The sequence below is a fragment of the Portunus trituberculatus genome, chromosome 17 (genome assembly GCF_017591435.1).
Source record: "Portunus trituberculatus isolate SZX2019 chromosome 17, ASM1759143v1, whole genome shotgun sequence".
Classification (NCBI taxonomy): domain Eukaryota; kingdom Metazoa; phylum Arthropoda; class Malacostraca; order Decapoda; family Portunidae; genus Portunus; species Portunus trituberculatus.
The window spans coordinates 26355041-26376570 of record NC_059271.1 but is presented as its reverse complement, the minus strand read 5'-3'; the positions used below and the strand labels follow the sequence as shown (position 1 = coordinate 26376570).

The 21530-nt window shown below is 40.7% G+C and overlaps 1 long non-coding RNA gene across 1 annotated transcript in view; it reads right to left on the bottom strand.

Annotated features, from left to right (window-relative positions):
* Nucleotides 1–975: 975 nt before the first annotated feature.
* The window catches only part of LOC123504950, an 84438-nt gene continuing 63883 nt past the window's right edge, over nucleotides 976–21530 (bottom strand). Inside the window, exon 3 of the long non-coding RNA XR_006674997.1 lies at nucleotides 976–1036. This is a non-coding gene — a long non-coding RNA (uncharacterized LOC123504950). The remainder of the gene's footprint in view (nucleotides 1037–21530) is intronic.

Here is a 21530-nt window from a genome sequence, read left to right as displayed (position 1 = left end):
TTTCGAAATGAAACTGTGAAGCAAATAAAGGTAAAAAAAAGAAAAAACAAACAAATCAAAGAGAAAATGAGAAGAAAACGTGAGAAATTAAATAAATACAAGAAAATATATCATTTGTTTTCAAAGGCGAGCAGTGATTCTCTCTCTCTCTCTCTCTCTCTCTCTCTCTCTCTCTCTCTTTTCTGTCCAAGCAAAACATAAGACATGATTGGAAATATCTCAGCATACACAATATTTAAAGGGAAATGCATAGTGTGTGTGTGTGTGTGTGTGTGTGTGTGTGTGTGTGTGTGTGTGTGTGTGTGTGTGTGTGTGTGTGTGTGTGTGTGTGTGTGTGTGTGTGTGTGTGTGTGCGCGCGTGTGTGCCTACGTGAGAGAGATCTAGCACGGGATATGAGGTCACGGAATGGATTGGGGTAGGGGGGGTGGAAGGAAAAGGAGGGCATTCACAACCCATTCACACAAATCCCTGTAATTCGTTGTGCGTGGCTTTGAATACACATAACAAGCAGTAATGCCAACGAGGACGTGGAGGGCAGAACTATTTGCATTTAGAGGAAGACGTTAAAAAAATGAAAGGAACAAGAATATTTCGTCTCGTTAATTAAATGAATTCTGCATTTTTCCTCTCTTTTACTCATCGCTTTTGAATATACACACCTACCTGCTAGAAATGTATGCAAAGAACGTGCATTTCAGTTTTATAATTATGTCCTGTAGAGCTTCATGCGTTTAGTACTTGCTGGAAACGCTGCCCGTAATGTGGCTTGTTAATTATGTGACAGCGCACTTGTTACTCTGCTGCCTCGGAACGTGTGCGAATAGAAATAAAAAGCAGATAGAACTTACCACTGCACACAGAGTAATTTGTTGAATATGCAACTTGGCGCATAACAGCCGTCTTTTCCACTATGATGTAAATGAGTTTAAATACTATCACTGCCCAATATTATTACGCTATATACATATACGTACTTACTTTTATCCGTCGAGAAGTGTGCTACTTGTGAGATATCAATCTACCGCTAACCACACTCTGAAAACGCAAAATACACGTACTGTTAGAAATAATCTTTGGTCTTTATTCTTGATAAAAATGAAGCGTACTTGACCATTTGAGAGCGTGCAGTAAATGTATAACAACAAAATTACGAATGAATAGTCAATAAATTGTTCAGTAGAATATGTCAAGTAAATAATTGCAAGAAAACAAAAACTCTCAACCATAACTTAAAAAAACGAAAAAAAATTAAAGTAATATAGAAAGAAAACGGATGACAGGAGTACATTCAATAAAAACAACAGGTAAACCGAAAAAAATGATAATAAATACAATATAACAAGATCAATAAAAAAGAAATAAGATAAAAAAAAAAAACGATATTATCAGTCAGTACACGTAAACGATGAGTAAACAATGAAGTAAACAATGATGAGAGACAAGAGAGAATTTGGTGACTCTGGCAAACAAAGACCGGAAGGACAAGAGTCTCTACCTGGCAAAATTTTTTACTCGTGATTTCCAAGAGACAGTTGTTGCAGGATCAAGTATTCCAGGTAATGGAAGAATAGCGAAGGAATGAGGGTCTTGACCTTGACTCTTGTGCTGAGAGAGAGAGAGAGAGAGAGAGAGAGAGAGAGAGAGAGAGAGAGAGAGAGAGAGAGAGAGAGAGAGAGTTCACGTTGGGAAATCTCTCTCTCTCTCTCTCTCACACACACACACACACACACACACACACACACACACACACACACACACACACACACACACACACACGACTCAGAATCAGGTGAGCCCAGATTCGAATCGTGGGGTCAGGTGAACGGTCGTTGGGCAGACTTTTTACAGTGTAGCGCCCTGTTGATTATGTAGTTACTGGTGTAAATCAGAAGTTCCCACTAGTAATTGCTTGATTTGGCGCCATCTGGTAGCCACGGTATGAATTGTAAACTACTTCCATAGGATTGTGTGCATACTTAAGTTGCATTATGTATGTTAGTGTACAAGTTTGTGTGACATGTGATTTTTCTGCTGTAAGGCCGCAAGATAGATAAACCGATATATTATCATATTAATATTGTTACATAATGCTATTATAATTATCAAATAAAAACATAAATTACATTTTGTCCCAAATACACTGCATAGAATCAAGAAGGTGGGAAAGCTGGTAGAAAGCAAACAGAGGCTGCCTTTGCTTCTGTAAGAGTTTTTGTTCTGAGTCCTGACACTAATACATAATTGAAAATTTCAGAGAGGAGCTGCGCTAAAGAATAACAGACCCAGCCTTTACCTTCTGGCCAGGCATTAAATTATAGACAAGAGTAGTAATGTGCCTCGGTCCTGGAATATACAGAGGAAACAGAAATGTAGAATTATCCCTTCCTCAGCTATTTATTTTTTAAGAAGAGCAAATCCAGTTGAAATTCCAAGATGGTAGTTTTTCTTAGCGTCAACATGCCTGGTTGTTGTTACCTTATCTTTTGTCCTTCTCTTTTGGTAGGAAGAGTTTTTAGAGCTATATGAGTTCTGCTTTGGGAAAAGTGTCAGCCGGAAAAGTTGATGGCGACCGAGAGAGAGAGAGAGAGAGAGAGAGAGAGAGAGAGAGAGAGAGAGAGAGAGAGAGAGAGAGAGAGAGAGAGAGAGAGAGAGAGAGAGAGAGAGAGAGAGAGAGAGAGAGAGAGAGGCGTGGCTAGACGAATGAACAGCAGGATTCAGATATCACAATGGTGGGCAAGGTGAAGATTAGCACGGTCATGACCTTCCTAAGATCATTCTAGTTTGCTGAAAATCGCTCCTTTTCCTTTTTTTTTTTTTTTGTATTATCAACATGTGTTTATAGAAGGAAGAATAAAAGTCTCTCTCTCTCTCTCTCTCTCTCTCTCTCTCTCTCTCTCTCTCTCTCTCTCTCTCGTCATTCCTCCGTTCAATTCACTTCGTCTTTTTATTCTTCAACTCTTCTTCCTTTTAAGCTTCAGTTCTGACTCTTCTCGCCCCATTCTTTTCCTATAACTGTTGACTTTGTTTTTCTTCTGCCATCAACTCTTGTACTCACTCCTACAACCCTGTTTTAACTCCTCCTGCACTACTCTATGCGACCATGTTATCTACTAAGATCTATATTCTGAAACCTTTCTTTGTTGTCCCTCTATTACATTGAAAAGGCTGTAGTTGAAGCTACACGGATTTCTAAGGGCGTTGTAATGGTTTAAGTCGCCTTCAGTACCATGACGCGTTTCAAAATTCATTCTAGTGATTATTTGGGGACTTTATACAGCTTTAAAAACTCATGTGGGTGGGATTAAAATAGTGAAGACTGTAGCCATTAATTTTCTGACCTTCATAGACCCTTAATTCCTAATGCCAATACAATAGTCTAATCGTGCACAAATCTCAAGGTAAAAATGTGTCCCAGTATCTGAAGGGGTTAATCAGATTTCTATATCATTAACAGACAATTATTGTTGAGAATGATCCCTGTTGCCTTCGAAAATAGTTGTGGTGAAAGAGTAAAGCCTTTATAAATACTGTATGTTTGGTGTTTATATCTCTCCTGCCTTCTCTACTCGTTAAGTGATCTGCTCTATCTATTCGTTCTCGCCTTAAGTTCTCCGGATGGCAAGTTAATGTATCTTGCCGCCGCTATTCTGTTTCCTCGCCGCTAACTTTATGGAGGTGATAAAAAGCTTGAAGACTCGTAGCACATAATAACGAGCAGTAATAAAAGTTTGTTAATGTTGCGTTCACGTCGTCTGGGATGATTGTGTTATTACGCATACTGGAGTTAGTGTTGGGATGCATATGTGGAGATTATCGTATTTTTGTACACGCGTTTAAGTAGCATTTTTCTAATATTTTTAGTTGGTGGCTTTCATTTATCCCGGTTAAATATCGCGGCTCATCGATTATACAGTACGTTTGGTTTTACATTGTCTCTCCATGCACTTAACTCTGTCTCACCGACCTCTGAACCCTTGAATTCCTTACCTTGAGGCACCAAATGACCTGGTGCATTTTATATCGATCAATTTCATATAAAACTGCAGATCTGATATTTGTTCTTCTTTTGAGTTTCCTTGTGGTTGCATTGTTGTGGCGTCTTACTGCTAATCTACATATCTTTACTCTTAGACATCCACGTTATCCTACAATTACACACAAATGAAACATTGCTAGTGAATGTGCAAACACCACATATACCAATTCAAAGCATGCTAACTTCTACACGTGTCAACGAGAAAGTGAAAAGGACAGAACGAAGAAGACCTCTTTTGTACAAATGTCTTTGAGCCTGATGATGAGATGCAGAAGCCCGAGTAATCTCTCTGGAGGAGAACCAAGAGAAATAAGAGCTGGTGATTAAGAGTAAAGAGAAAACGAAGGTTAAAGGTGCTATCACAAGGACAGTTTTACTGGCATCTCGTCACCAATACAGGCATCTTGGCACCAGTATTGGTAGTTAGATGCAGCTAAACACGAGACGCCAACGATCGTTATCTTGCCACCAATACTGGCATATTTGTTTACATTCTCTCAGCTGATGGAGCAAATAATTTGGTCTAAGGATGCTCTTGCCACCCTCTGTGCATGATCTCTGTCGGGAAAACAAGTGTTTATGTGACACCAGGGATGAAAACAATTCCCGACGTCGGAAAGTGCTGAAAAGCTGCCAGATTCGCCAGATAACTTAATTTAGCACATTCAACTCGTATGCTGGAATTTACGTCATATATGTGCTATCAAACTAAGTAATAAATTATTATGAACATCTCTAATCAGCTTCACCAAGCACAGAGAACGTAATATGGCAAAACGAGCCAAAATGCTTGGTTCATGATCTCAATTTAGGGACACTTCATCACCTTGAGTGAATTACATTATTTTCAGTAAGCAAGCACATTTCATTGGTTCAAGTTAATTAATTAGCAATCAAATCCAGAAAATGTGACGAATGTCAAATAAACACGATGTTTTGATGCAAAATCCTTGTATGACTTCAGTGAAAGATTGTCCGTTCCGTATGTAAACAACATCAAGCAGGTTTCTACCTGCTCCCCACCGGTTATAGGCAAACAGTTCAGGGTCTGGATGCGATGCTGACGGTCCTTTGCACCAATCTATGAAGTGCTTTGAGCAGATAGCATGGTCCTTGGTAGCTCTCCACGTCGGGCCTCGTTTACATCGTGTCTCCCATAATCTTCTTCGAGCCGCGTCTTTCTTCCTGGGAAACACAGTCCATCCTTTCACGCCTTGGTTTTTCTTTTTTGATATAGAATTGCAGTCAGCTACAGCACATGTATAAACCGGCATTCTGTTCCAGCTCTAAGAACACTCCACACTAGGGTGACCAGATTTCTGAGACAAATTCCGGGGACATTTTCAGTTCAGGGAGGTAAAACATGTAGTGTTTTGCACTGGAAAAACTAAAACGGGACACTATCCGTACCATTTCTAAACCAGCAATCAAAAGTTTCTCTCGCCTTATTTACCCAAGTTGCAAAGAAAAAAATCTGTACCTGATGAAATATCTGAGATCATGAACACCCATTAGCTGTTAAAATGTGTCCGCCATACACTTCACCGTCTTCACGGAAACTAAGGCCTTCTCCTTATTCTTGACACTCTAAAAGAGTAATGATAAAAGGACATAATTATCATAATCAAAAGGAGTAGTTTTTTAACGCATCAAGTGATCTTTCAGTTACAGAAAACCGAGGACAGCAGTAGCCGGGGACAGGTCACTGAAATCGAGCTTCCAAACAACCGCGGGCCGCGGGGTTGTTTTGGTGTTTTGAGAGGACTAAGTTCAGTTAGTCTTTTCGGTTTGATATGCCTTCGGCCGCAAAAATGTTGCTCTACCAAGATTATTACAGAATGTATTCCTTTGTAATATTTAGAGGAGAAACAGTGTTTCAAACCAAATATGTAGTTGAGACTAGTAAAAAATGCGAGAGCATTGAAACCGCGACTGTGAGTATTAAGCTTATAATGACAGTTTTGTAGAGTGTGTATTACCAGATCATATGGATAATGTTAGGATAAACACTTGGAATTAATGTTTTGCAGTACAAAGACTCAATACCTCAAGATTTATTATGATATGAATTTTAGAATGTGTGTCTCTTGCGAGCTGGCTGGCTGTATACCGAGTCGCGTATTAAAACAGCCAGCGATCAATGGCAACACAAGAATATCCGACGTCGGGAATTCTAAAAAGTATCTCTTATCCCGTCACCCATTTCTAGTATCCTTTAAACCTTTTCTAACATTCATCAAGCCTTCGCCCTCTCCATGCCACACCGCCCATGCCTAACCCCACCCCGCCCTTTCCCTCCCACCACTTCGAATTTTCTTCCCAAGCCGGTGGTGAGGGCCCGCTATGCAATTTAGCCTTTCACAATTCACGGCACGAGACCATTTCTAGTGCTCGTGGGAAGGTGAGGCGAAGAGGGAGGGAGGAGGGGGGGAAGGAGGAAGGAAAAGGGGGATGGGGGTCGAAGTCGAGTAAGAGATAGATGGAGGAAGGGAGGGAGGGCGGAAGGAGAGAGGGAAGAGGCTGAGACATGAAATACAGAAGAAGGAAGGAAGAAAAGATTGGAATAAAGGAAGAAGAAAAAGAGGAAGAGGAAGAGGAAGAGGAAGAGGAAGAAGAAGAGAAAGAGGAAGAGGAAGAGATAGAGGAGGAGGAGGAGGAGGAGGAGGAGGAGGAGGAGGAGGAGGAGGAGGAGGAGGAGGAGGAGGAGGAGGAGGAGGAGGAGGAGGAGACTCAGAGAGAGAGAGAGAGAGAGAGAGAGAGAGAGAGAGAGAGAGAGAGAGAGAGAGAGAGAGAGAGAGAGAGAGAGAGAGAGAGAGAGAGAGAGAGAAGGAATGAAGGAAAAGAATGTGGGGTTTGGGAGGAAATGAGAGAGAGAGAGAGAGAGAGAGAGAGAGAGAGAGAGAGAGAGAGAGAGAGAGAGAGAGAGAGAGAGAGAGAGAGAGAGAGAGAGAGAGAGAGAGAGAGAGAGAGAGAGGAGAAAAAATAAAAATAGATAAATGCAAAAAGGATGAGGAGGAAGAAGAGAAGTCAGTAGGGAGGGAGATAGGATGAGAGGAAGGGAAGGGAAGGGAACAGAATATAAAAAGGAGGAGGATTGATGGAATAGGAAAAGTAGAAGGAAGAGACGATAAAATAGGAGTAGCGACAGTAGTAGTAGCGACAGTAGTAGTAGTAGTAGTAGTAGTAGTAGTAGTAGTACTAAAAGAGATAGAAAAAGAAAGAACTTGAGGAGGAGGAGGAGGAGGAGGAGGAAGAGGAAGAGGAAGAGGAAGAGGAAGAGGAAGAGGAAGAGGAAGAGGAGGAGGAAACAGGGGGAAAGAGTAAGTAAATGGGAAAAAAGAGAAATACAACACAGACTGGAATGAAGGCAAGAAAGAAAGACACACGCTTTCAAATATACAGCGACAAGCGAAATGGATAAAGAATAAGATGAGAGAAGAAGAAGAAGAAGAAGAAGAAGAAGAAGAAGAGAGAAAAAAAAAACTAACTGGCCCAGAAAATCAAAGAAAAAAGAAGCGAAACAGGACACAAAATTTCTCTTACTGTCTCTTTGTTCTTCCTCCTCCTCCTGCGTCTGCGTCTGCTTCTTCTCTCCCTCGTCAGTTTTCGGAGGGCAATGGGTGTTCGCAAGCTATAATGTGGCGATCTGTATGGACTCGCAAGGATTTTTCTCTGGGAAGCCAATTTTCTGAAGGCTTGCACCTAACGCCATTATATTCTGTGCCATGATGGAGGGGAATTTCATTACTTCCGTGGCGAGAGAGAGAGAGAGAGAGAGAGAGAGAGAGAGAGAGAGAGAGAGAGAGAGAGACAGACAGGGGGCGCACCTCGCTCGTGTCATCAAATATTTTTCCTTTATCAATATTCTTATTTTCACGTCGGGTAGCGTGGGGTGGGCCTGCATGGCTGGGCTTGGCTAGGTGGAGCTGGGCAAGTAATAGTGAGGCACAAACAAGAGGCGTGAATCCTTAGCTTAACGAGTCACACTATACCACTGCATCACCTCGAAAAGAAAAAGAATAGGAAAAGACAAAAAAATAGTGTTTTAATGATCCCTGTCGTCTACCCCCTGACTTTCACCACCTCTTCCTCACCCCATCCCCCCGCTCACTGCCCACCCATTCCCCCACCTGCTGTCCTCCTTTTCTCGAAAATATTCCGCCATGGTGCCGTTCTTTCTCCACTACTCGTCCTCATTTCTGTCGTACTGGGAGCTTGTCTTAATTAACCTTTATCTCGCATAATACAGGAAACTCTACGGTCACGTTTAGCAAGGGTGTGTGTGTGTGTGTGTGTGTGTGTGTGTGTGTGTGTGTGTGTGTGTGTGTGTGTGTGTGTGTGTGTGTGTGTGTGTGTGTGTGTGTGTTGTGATATATGGCTTTCAGATATTGCCTTGTGTTTGTGTAAGACTTTTTGTCTAAACTTGATAAACTTGATAAAAAGATTGGACATACACCAGGAAGTGCGTGAATCAGAACATACACCGATTTCTTGTTACTCAACGTATTGATAGAGACAAAGTAGCCTCGCCCAAGGAATTGGTTAAGAGAGCAGCTGTCTTAGGACAAACATAATGGCCACGACCAGCAACCTCTATTCATAAAATAAGAAAATCTGCTTGTTATAAGAATACTGATGAGGAAGAATTTGTGCAGGAACTAAACAGAGTGGATTCCCCTTCCGTAACGCAGGACAGTGATATGGAGGTGGCCCTATCTGCGGGATATGACGCTATTATAGAGGCTGCTAAGAATAGTATGAGGGAAACGTCAAGCACTTCTTCAGGTGATTGGAGCGAGACAGATCCAACATGGTCAATTGGATAATACATTTACGTGACAGTAAAGTCTGGATTCTTTGGGTAATGTCATAGATTGCGCACGGGATTGCAACGGCAAATAAGTTGAATAAATATGTTGCAGAATTAAACCCTTCTTTGAGTGTTCACAATATTTATGTAAGAACTAAACATATTCCAGATTGTTACCGGGACTCCTTCACAAGAATCAGACTGACTGATGTCTCATAACTTGAGGGTGGAGACAGGTAGGTGGAGTCGTACACCAAGAACACTCAGAATTTACTCTTGTGATGATTTCTCTATGCAGAAAGAACAACATGTAGTGATTTTATGCACGATCTTGGAAGATTGTCGACGAAGTTACCCCATGTTAAGATTTTAGTTATGTCAATAGACTTTTGATAAAAAAAAAAAGGTATTTAACTGAGTTGTGTAAATACGTTCATGAAGTGCTAGCAAAGTACAGGTAATTCATTGTTGAGATTTCTGCTTGAACTAAAAGTTAATGGACAAAAAATCTAGTTTGATGTTTTTACGGTTTCACTATTTTGTTATGTGCATGCTTTGTATTTTCTTTCGAAATGAAAATATTTTGTTTTTTTGTCAACAAACTTGATAAATAAACAAATAGTGTGTGTGTGTGTGTGTGTGTGTGTGTGTGTGTGTGTGTGTGTGTGTGTGTGTGTGTGTGATTCACCTCGGTCGCCTACTGGTCACCCAGCCAGTCTTCCCCATTACGGAGCGAGCTCAGAGCTCATAGACCGATCTTCGGGTAGGACTGAGACCACATAACACACTCCACACACCGGGAAAGCGAGGCCACAACCCCTCGAGTTACATCCCGTAGCTATTTACTGCTAGGTGAACAGGGGCCACACATTAAGAGACTTGCCCATTTGCCTCGCCGCTTACCGGGATTCGAACCCGGCCCTCTCGATTGTGAGTTGAGCGTGCTAACCACTATACTACGCTATGTGTGTGTGTGTGTGTGTGTGTGTGTGTGTGTGTGTGTGTGTGTGTGTGTGTGTGTGTCGCATCTCGGGAGATGGTTTTGTGTTGTTCCTTGCTGGCTAAGGAAATGTTGAGTGAGTGTTAACAGAACAACTATTTCAATATTTCCTGGAATCCTATTGAAAGACAAGAAAGGAAAATCTAATATCAAGAGAGGGTATGTATAGCTGCTTGTCTCTCTGCTACACCGTATGTCCCCTGCAAAACACAAAAGAACACTCATATATCAAGGCAATCCACAGAAACAAGGAAAAACAAATAAAAACACTCTCTCTCTCTCTCTCTCTCTCTCTCTCTCTCTCTCTCTCTCTCAATAGCAAGAGCCTTCACTAATATTTATATCCCTTTCTCTCCTCTACTGATTTACTGATAAGCACATATTACTATTTTAATACGTCTTACTTCACCTATATTTTCATCAAATATATGGAAGCAATAACTGAATACATTTACCACTGGATATAGCCATAATAGCTTATATATATATATATAATTGAAAACGTCGATACTTCACATCATCTGGTAATGGAATTCAAGTAATCATTGAATTTGAAAATTGTTTTGCATGGCCATGACGTTGATGAATATTTCTATATACAGAATGACAGACCATCCGTTGTTCCTGCCGCGCTTTGTTTGCACTTCAGTAAATCCAGAACTCTGAGATATGGACGAGGATTAACGACAAACTAGAAAAAAAAAGAAAGATCACAAGTCTTCACTGTTCTGCGTTTGAAACAATATGATACACCTGCTACTAATGTATCAAAACACAACTTATTGGAAAGGGTTTAATCTTTTCACTCAAAGATGAGAGCGGCAGCAGGAGCCTATCACTCCCATAATTAGAGTACACTTATTAACACCGCCATAAAAACGCCAGGGGTGCATTTCTTTGTTTCATGCTGATCTCTCTCTTTTCCCATCCGACATTTCCTTCATGATTCTACGGTCTTTTTATTACTTGTCTATTATTATTATTACTATCATTATTACTATTATTATTTATTTATTTATTTATTTTTTATTTTTTTATTTATCTATCTATTATTATTTTTTTACTGCTCCACATGTGATGAGAGAGAGAGAGAGAGAGAGAGAGAGAGAGAGAGAGAGAGAGAGAGAGAGAGAGAGAGAGAGAGAGAGAGAGAGAGAGAGAGAGAGAGAGAGAGAGAGAGAGAGAGTGCTGCACCACGAAGCCTAACACATTTCCTTCCCTGGTTAAGGGGGGGTATACCCTTTTTTGAACGAAATATGAGCAATAAAACAAAACTGAGTTAGGCACACTAAAAAATCATCCTACGTTCTGGCTGATATTTCATCTCTAAGTCCATTTAAATGGGTTAAAGGGCAAGGGGGCGTGTTTGTTTACATTCGGGTATTTAAAGCACGTGACGAGCTATCCATTGCTTTTTTCCGGAATTTTCTAGCTTTTTTTCATTTTTTTAATATTTTTTTTCAATGGTAGCATCGTTCATCTGGCAACATGATTATCTGAGGCGCAGTCTACGGAGGCAGCAGTGGTGTTCCCAAGACCCAAGGCCAAGGCGAGGGGAATAGCGTGTGTTGGCGGCCGACAGATCTTACCCTGATTTCTCGCATATCATGTATTCTGGTGCTGTTTTTTTTTTTTTTTTCTGTATCACCATAGACTATTTACAGTATGCCGAGGATAAAGAAATATAGAGCTTTACGCCGCCAACACACGAAACATGCGAGGGAAGAGAGGCTTGCTAGCCTGCAGCCAACGTCATGCTTGCAGCAACATGTGGACCTGCCGCCACCACGCTCACCACCACGAGATCAGCAACAGACGAGTGCACAGAAACGCAAAGTTCTCGTGCTTGGTAGTGAAGAAAGACAATGTAAAGGTATACCTAGAGAGCATATAATAGATGAAAAGGAAGATATAGAAGAAACGGTGAAGAACATGGCTTGTGGTACTTGCTTTAGTGAGAAATGTGATGTGAAATTTATACGCCACCAAATAGATACTTACTATACTGTGAAGTGCGAGAATGGTCATGTGATTCTAGATACAAGTTTGACTAGAAAACCAGTCATGCCAGTGGGAGAGAAATACTATCCACTTACTTTGATGCTAGTGTACTGTATGATGGTGTTGGGAGCTGGGTATGATGGTGTAAATAAGGTTGTGTCATACCTCAGCCTGAACAAGTTCAACTCATTTACCTATCGACGTTATGCTAAGTATATAACAGAAAAAACCTTCATTCATACCCAGGACATTTTGAATAAAGGAAATTTTGAATAAAGGAAAGGCTTAGAAGAGTACGCACCAGGAGCATTTTGAGAGCGACGCACTGTAAACAAACCTCATTTTCTCAACTTGTAGTTTTCGCTCTTTCAGTTGTTATTGTGTAGTCAGTTTTTTATGTATTGTCTTCAATTTAGTCTCGTTTTGTTTGTCATATATTTTTCTAAATAGTTTATTGAAAAGATTTTACATGCGTTGTGCGAAAAAAAAATTAGGCAAGCGCAATTGCAAGGAAGTTTAAGGTTACCATACATCGTTAGTTATTTTTTTTTTACCATGCAAATATTGCATATTTAAATTTTCTTTTTTAAACTTTATTAGGGAAGGGTTAACCTCTTAGCATGATTTTTTTTTGAGGGGATAAGTTAATTGGATGTCATGTTATATTGCGATGAACTTGATTAAGGAAATTTCACGTTTTTAATTTTTCTTTTTTTTTCTTTTTCATATATCGTCCTGAAACTTTCTACACACGTGAGTAGGTACAATAAGATATAGCCATGAAATTTCCATGCAAATCGAACAATAACTTTCATTTTCATTAAAATTATAGTGAAGGGAAGCCAGAAGCCTTTGCCTCAGGATGTTATTGTCTGTCGTAAAATAATCCCGAATAAGTCAACGAGTTTTTCCTTCCCTGTGCCTCACACTGCCACTGTCTGTCTGTCCCAGAACATTCCCGGAGTCACCAAGAACGCCCGCACATTTCTGCTTCTCGGACCATCAAGCTGTCATCGGTTATTTCAAAATATTTCCAAGCACAGCTAGAAGCCCAACACATTTTTTTCTTTTCTGTGCTTTATTTATGCATTTCTCTTCCCTATGCTAAATTGTAGAGCATGAAACTACCATAAAACCTAGACAGTTCGTGCGCACGGATAAAAATACTGAGAAAGTGACCTGAATATAAGCAGGACTCAGGAGGCAAGGAGGTGGCAGTGAAGGTCATGGCGGCGGGGAGAAATGAGCCTTTCAAGACCCATGGCCATGAGGGAGCCCAGTGGTTTGTGGATATTATATATGATATTACTACATTATTAATGTAATTGTTTCTCCAACAACATTCCTCCATTCTCTCTCTCTCTCTCTCTCTCTCTCTCTCTCTCTCTCTCTCTCTGTTAGTTCATTGGTTTTGAAAACATATTAGAAAACCTAACTTCTTTAAGTGTTTGCAGAAATTTATATCCTTTTAAAATAACATGGAAGCAGATAACTTTTCTAATTGCAAAAAGAAAAAATCAGATGAAAAAATGACGATTCTAGTAAGGAGAGAAAGTTAACGTAAAAACTATTGGTACAGAAATATTGTGACCTGAAAAAGCCTCACACGCTTACAAAAGAGGCAAAAATTCAATTTAGTTGTCAGATAAATGCGATATTTCATGTAAGTAGAGAGAATAAACATATAAACTCTTGGTATGAGAGTAACAACCTCCGTGTTTCTCCTGCTCATACAATAGACAGGCTCTCCCTATTTGTTAAAGCCACTAATATATCAGTTTATGTATTTAACATTATAGTTATGATTCTTAAATGCTTCCATCCGATTCCACTTTTTCACAAGAGTTCGTCCACACCCTTAACACTTCAAACGGCTTAATGGGACGAGTGAGTGAGGTTTTGCATAATTTCCACTTCACTCGTTACCTCCTCTCTAATCTTCCCTTCAAATTTACATCTGCTTATAATATTTCCTTTCTTGATTGACGATTGTGCTCTCTTAGAAAGCGAGGGGCTAACGTGACCCTTCATATCCCTCGTCTCCTGCACCATTTTCCTTCGTTTTTTTCCCCCTTTCCCTGGCACACGAGAACGGCGAGATGTCCGGGGCGTAGGGGCCGTGAAGAGGAGAGGCTGGGGAGCTGCGCCGCTTAGGGAGGGATCTGGAGAGGATAAGGGCTTGTGTGGAGCCTCTACCCCGGCAGGAGGAGAAAAGAGGTACTATTTTCCGCACAAAGGGAGGTAGATGGGATGGCCAGCAGCGTCAGTTATCTTAGATGAGGCTCAGCAGTGTGGAAAATATACATACTAGTAGGTACTCTCGACTATTAATAGAGAGAGAGAGAGAGAGAGAGAGAGAGAGAGAGAGAGAGAGAGAGAGAGAGAGAGAGAGAGAGAGAGAGAGAGAGAGAGAGAGAGAGAGAGAGAGAGAGAGTATTAATAAGCGAGCACCTATTAGCAACAGACAGACAGACATACCTACATATCGATCAACACACACAAATAAGCAGGAGAACAACAGGAGAACAGACAGATAACAGACAGACAAACAGACATACAGCCAGACAGACAGAAGTACCTAAAGTGTGATTGAGACAGACAGACAGACAGACAGACGCACATACCAATCGACACACAAATAAACAGGAGAACAGACAGATAGACAGACAGACAGACAGACAGAAGTATCTAAAGTGTGATTGAGACATAGACCGACCGACAGACAGACAGACGCACATACCAATTGACACACAAATAAACAGAACAGACAGACAGATAGACAGACAGACAGACAGACGCAAATACCGATCGACACACAAATAAACAGGAAAACAGATAGATAGACAGACAGACAGACAGACAGACAGACAGACACAGACGCACATACCGATCGACACACAAATAAACAGGAAAACAGATAGATAGACAGACAGACAGACAGACAGACAGACAGACAGACGGACAGACGCACATACCGATCGACACACAAATAAACAGGAAAACAGACAGACAGACAGACAGATAGACAGACAAACAGACAGAAATACCTCAAGTGCCTGTCTTTATTTGAGTTTTTTTCCCGTTGATTCATGGAGTAATTATCATAAACAGGAAGCCAGCGCGTTCCACAAACTCCGCCGAATATATATTGGTGTTATTAAACGTAATTACTGGGCATGGAATGAATAAATACATTAGAAAGTTAACAAAAAAATATATATATATAAAGCAAACTGACGGGGAGAATAATTTAAATCCACTAAACAATTTCCCGTCACAACAGAGTCACGATTACTGGGGGAAAAAAAAAAGAAGAGAATACCCCAACACTAACCAAGTCAATAGCGCACTATATAAATGTAAAGCGATAAATAAAAGCGTGAAAATTTACGGCTGTCGCATCTCGTTTTACTTCGTCAGCTTTGTTAATTTAGTGAATAAAGTGCCTCGTAACACTGTCGACTGTGACGCTACGGTGAGGACGGGGGAAAAAAAGAAGGGAATTAACTAAACATTTAAACAGGAGTCCTCGTCTGTATGTATTTGTAAACGGGCGACGCAAAACACAACAAACAACCATCACCACTCAGCTCTTGCGTCGCTCAGTCCGAGTGGCGAGTTAATTAATCATGCAATTGACTGAACCGAACAAGATTAAACTGAAAGAAAACAAGGATGACACACGGACGTGGGATTGTAAATACGCACTAGAGTCAAATCACAATGGCAGCAGACGCACGGACGCACACACTCTTCTCTCTCTCTCTCTCTCTCTCTCTCTCTCTCTCTCTCTCTCTCTCTCTCTCTCTCACACACACACACACACACACACAAGGGGACAATAAATCAGTGGAATATATCATCAGAAGAAGTCGTGCGTGCCAAAAACTTTCACGGATTGAAGGAGAAATGGGATAAAAACAACATTAAAGGACGAGCCACACCGAATCTGGCCATCCTAGAGAGCCATTCTATAGAAAAACACAATTACGTAACATACTTACATATAGACAGACAGACAGAGACACACACACACACACACACACACACACACACACACACACACACACACACACACACACACACACACACAAACAAACACAGATCAATCAGCTAAATCCTCTTCCGCCTCCTCCTCCTCTCTATTTCTCTCCACGTATCCCCTCCCAGACCTCCCCACCAGCCCACCAGAGCCTACACCTCCACTCATCTACCCCCTTATCACCGCTCAAGTAAAGTATCTGGAAACGATTAGTATCAAAGCCAAACTTTTACGCGGCTTCTCAAAAGGACCACACGTTTTCCCCTCGAAAGAAGGATGCCTTGCCGATTCTTTTCCAAACAGCAACCCGCTCCACGTTCACAAAATGACTTTATAAGACAATATTTCATTCAATCCTCCCTTGTCTGACTGTCTCCCCGCTGAAGACAAATAAAAATGTGATAATTTCTTTGCCATGTAGTCAGATTTCCACGTCTACCCTCGCGACTGACTGGAATGGAAATTTATGCAGACTTAACCGGATAATTTATATGTATTTCCTTGCCATTTATATATCCCCCATTCTTCCAAAGCGTGGCTCGAGCGATGGGATTTCCTCGAGTGTTACATAAGACAGGAAACTAACCATATCACTCTACTAAATAACAACCTTTCATCCGACTACCGAAAAAAAGAAGAGAGAAAAAACGAATGAACAAAACTGAAAAAAGAAAAAAAATACAAGTTATCTTCTGGAATGCAGAAAATAAGACACATCAGAGTAGAGGAAGGAAAGGAGGATGCCGAGAGGAAGGGAGAGAAAAGAGAGAAGAGGAAAGGGTGAGCAAGGGAGAGAAAGGGGGCAGAGCAGTACAGAAGATAAAATTATTCTTCAAGGGGAGGGTGCAGGATGGGGGAAGGAACGAAGAGAGTGAAAAAACTCGAGAAAGAGGATCGAGTAGAGAAGAGAAAATGAACGTAACGCGAAGGGGAAGAGATGAAAGAACGAAATACTGACGAGAGAGAGAGAGAGAGAGAGAGAGAGAGAGAGAGAGAGAGAGAGAGAGAGAGAGAGAGAGAGAGAGAGAGAGAGAGAGAGAGAGAGAGAGGATAAAAAGTGGAAACGCAGAGAGGGAGAGAGAAAATTAAGGGGAGATGGTGGTGGGGAAAGAAATCACAAGGGGGCGGCGGGAAGAGGGCGGGTAGGAGTGCCTCACAATAGACCTTCATTATCTGTCTCCCTTTGGGTCTGGAATTGGTGCCTCGATGGTCTCAAATCTTTACTTAGGACAAGGTGCTCACAGACTAGCCGGCATTACCACCACAACCACCACCATCACCACCTCTGTCACCATAACTCACTATACCAGTACCCTTTCCTTCACCATGCCAGTCCATTCCTACCGCTGCAAACACACTGGGGCGTCACATTCACTACACAGTGCACACCATTCTGCCAAGCTATACCCCCTACCATGCAAGTATAATAATTGTAAATCACACTTTCATTCTCTCCTTTTCTACTGTATCCATTGTTACATAGGAGTACTGTGCACACAATATACGCAGGTTTGTATTCTTCAACGCTTCCGTCTCATAAAGATTATTTTCAAACGCTACCAAGGTGATTAGTCAGGCTGCCACTGATGCTATTTTTCCTTTCCTACAGATAATGCAGAATCCATCATAATCTTTGACCGGGACTATGAAAACAGCCCTGAAAACGTGACAGCTTTCACTAGAGCCTGTGAAATATAGTCCAGATAAGTAAGGACACTTTTTTTAATGTAAAAGGGGAAATTTGGCCAAGGGCAACAAAAACGATTAAATAAAAACGTCCGCTTAGATGCCAGTCCCCGAACGTGGTCAAGTTAGCCAAAAGAATGGGATAAATGTATTGAAACCTTACTCTTAAATGACTTCAGGTTATAGGTACATGGAAATACAGATTCAGGCAGGGAGCTCCAGAGTCTACCGGAGAAAGGGATGAATGATTCAGAGTACTGGTTAACTTTTGCATTAGAGAGGTATACAGAAAAGGGATGAGAGAAAAATTAAAGTATATATATATATATATATATATATATATATATATATATATATATATATATATATATATATATATATATATACTATATATATATATATATATATATATATATATATATATATATATATATATATATATATATATATATATATATATATATATATATATATATATATGATTCATAAGGATGTATTCACGCAACACATCACCGCATTACTAGACTAACAAACACTAGGAATCGAATATTTCACCTTCGTTCTCTTGTTCTATATAGCTATTCGTCTTTTCTAATCCTCTAAATGTTCACTGGAGTATTATCAAAGCAAACAGACAGGAAAGGAAGATGTTACCGTTTGAAATAATCCCGCCTGATAAACACAAATTCGTTACATTTACCTACACTCTGACAAGAGCCACTGAGCCTAGCCCAACGCGACCGCCGGTGTCAGGAGGCCCTGCTGGGTAATTTTATGAGCACCCCGCCGATCGCTCCCAGGAGAGCCTCTCAGTTAGCAGCGCTCACCACCACCAGCCAATATCAGGCCTCAGGAGGGATGGCGCTTCCCTTTCACTGATTGCTGCATGGACTGAGTAGCAGACAGAGTGTCGCGGTGGATGAATGAATGGGCGGGTATAAATGACTGCACAGACAGACAGGTAGACAAATAGCAGACATATAGTAAGACATAGAGGAAAAGACACTCCAATAAGTACTGAGAGACAGAAAGACAAAACAGACAGATATTAATAGATAGATAGAAGAGTAGATGGTCAGACAGACGGAGAGACATACACAAGCGCGTGGATATACTCTAAAAGAGATATAACAATATATACGATGCACATGGAAGCAACTACAAAAACAGACACTTAGAAAGGAAAAGAAAGGCACAGAAAAGTGTAATATATGTATATAAACAGATGACACAGAGGTAGTTTTAGCGAGCATGTTATCTTCACGTAAGTACACGTAAAAAGAGACACATTTGAATATATTTTTATGTATTAGCGACGGTTACCATGAAAATATACATTTATACATATATAAATCCGATCATAACGGCGTTTCTTAAAATAGCATGAAATAGAGCAGAAGAGCCAAGATAGAGGCAAATTTATTTTCAAAGTTGTCTTAATGCTCTTTCAAAACAATGCAAATTGTGGCCGGGAGGAAAGATAAAGAAAGAAAGACACAGACAACAAAACGACACAAAGACAGACAGACAGACTGAGAGAAAACAAACACCGAAATGACGGATAGACAGACAGTAACGACGTACGTGGGATAGAAAACACAAAGCAGTCCAAGTCGTAGGTAGAGGGAAATACAGATAACAAAACGACATGGACAGAGCGACAGACAGATTAACAAAGAGAAAACAAATACCGAAATGACGGATAGACAGACATGAGCAACGTACGTGGGATAGAAAAGCAACACCTGGAGGGTTTGACAGAGAGAGAGAGAGAGAGATGAATACGCAACTCTCCCATGACTTTAATGAAAACCGATGCTACTCTTGTTTATGACTTCGGTGAGACAGATAATGCACAGGAGTCCGTTATCTATTCATTGTTAACAGTAAACGGAGCGACGCGTGGATCGGTTCGCTTCACTGTTTCCCTGAATTAGAAAAAAAAAGAGAGAAAAAAAGGTAGTCTCTTTGTACCTTGTGCAATTTGCTTGAGCGTGGAAACGAAAAAAAAAAAAAAGGAAACTTTTGAATCATCTAAAATGCTTTGTTTGAACTGCTACCTCCACCGTTTCCCGTCTCTCTCTCTCTCTCTCTCTCTCTCTCTCTCTCTCTCTCTCTCTCTCTCTCTCTCTCTCACTATTATGTCCCGTGATATCCAGCAGTGAAATAAATATCTTTACTCCCTTCTCATACTCACTCAACAACTCGTGATTTATTTTTTTTTACCCCATTTTGTCTCCGCTACAGTGTGCTGCAGCTTTTTTTTTTGTTTCTTTATTTTCTTTCTATGTTTTTTGTGTATTACGTGGACTGACCGAAAGGTTCTTTTGCAGTATGGATGTACATTTCATTAACATGTAGTTACAACATAACCATTCTACTCGGGTGTAGGTACTTACTACGATTTCATGAGACTTCAGAACTGTGTCAGTTTTTGGAACGTTTATTTTACGTTCACGATCTTCAGACTTCGCGAGGTGCTGGGCTACTGTCAGGCCTACGGTATGACACGCCCATATTTTGTTTTAAAATTTTCATACTAAATACAGCTTACCTAAGTCAAATTCAATCGAGTCATCATGTATTTTTCTCATTCATAACGTATTCAAAGTGTTCTTTTTTTTTTCTGAGAACTACATTTCAGTTGGCATATGTCTGACGTTATATAATAGGATATCTAAACTAACTGAACCTAAACTATATACATTTTTCCTTTATTATCAATAAAAATTGCTTTTTTTTCTTTCTTTGCAGGAGACAGACAGAAACAAGCAAACATAGACAAACATACGGACATTGGGATGAACAATGAAAGATAGATAGAGAAGGAACGAGATTAAATGCTAGAATGCATTAGAAAGGGTAGAAACTATAAGGAAACTAAAACTAAAAGAGGAGGGCTGTATGTGTGGAGAGATGGAGATGGGGAGGCACGAACAGGTAAAGGGGAGAAAGACCATGGCTCGTTTCCATATTCATTCTGCTTACACCGTGTTGATTTTATACAGCTTCAGAAACTTATGTGAGGATTGATATAGTGAAGACTCTTTTTATTAATCTTCTGACCTCCATACACCCTTCCTGATATAAACAAAACCGTCTAATCACGCCCAAAACTCAAGGTAAAAATGCGTTCCATTACTGAAGGAGTTAAGCACATGTGAGGGAGGGAGTTATGGGGACATGCTAGGTGTGTGACGGGACAAGGGGCAGTGTGGGCTCTCCATTTGCACTAAATTGACAACACGCCACACACAAGTGATTGGCTTATGTGGATACCTTTACTCAATCAGGATATACCGCTACCCTCCCCCTCTCTCCTCCTCTGACGCCCCTCCCTGTAATCACCAACCAGTTGTTAGTGATGGCATAAAATTAACCAATAGCTATTAAAAAGTTAGTTGTATTCATTGCGCCCCTTCCTTCCTTCTCACCATCCCTCTCCCCCTCACCTCAACTCACCTCCACCTCCTCCTCCTCCTCCTGTCACTCGTCTTTCCTATGTATTCCTCCTCCTCCTCTCCCAATACTGAGTGTCGTAATCACTAAAATCACCAGCAACATATCCAGTATCACCACTCATGGCTTCACCACAATAATCACCACCATTACTGCTGCTACTGTTTCTGGTATTGTGGCTGTAACTATCTTCAGTCGCTATGCCTATCGCCCTCATTAGCGTTCGTAGCGGTCGTCTGGCGGCAGATAATGGCGTCCTTGTAATGGAGGTGCGTCTAGCTGTTATTGTTGTTGTTGTTTTTTAAATCTAATGTGATGTGTAATTCTTCTTCCTGTCTACTCTTCGGTTTAAAGTCACGTTATTTTTTTCATTCATTCATTCTCTCTCTCTCTCTCTCTCTCTGCTTTAAAAATTTCCCACTTCTTTTCCCTCTACCTCTTCTTTCTCCTCCTCCTCCTCCTCCTCCTCCTCCTCCTGTAACCTCCTCACTCCTC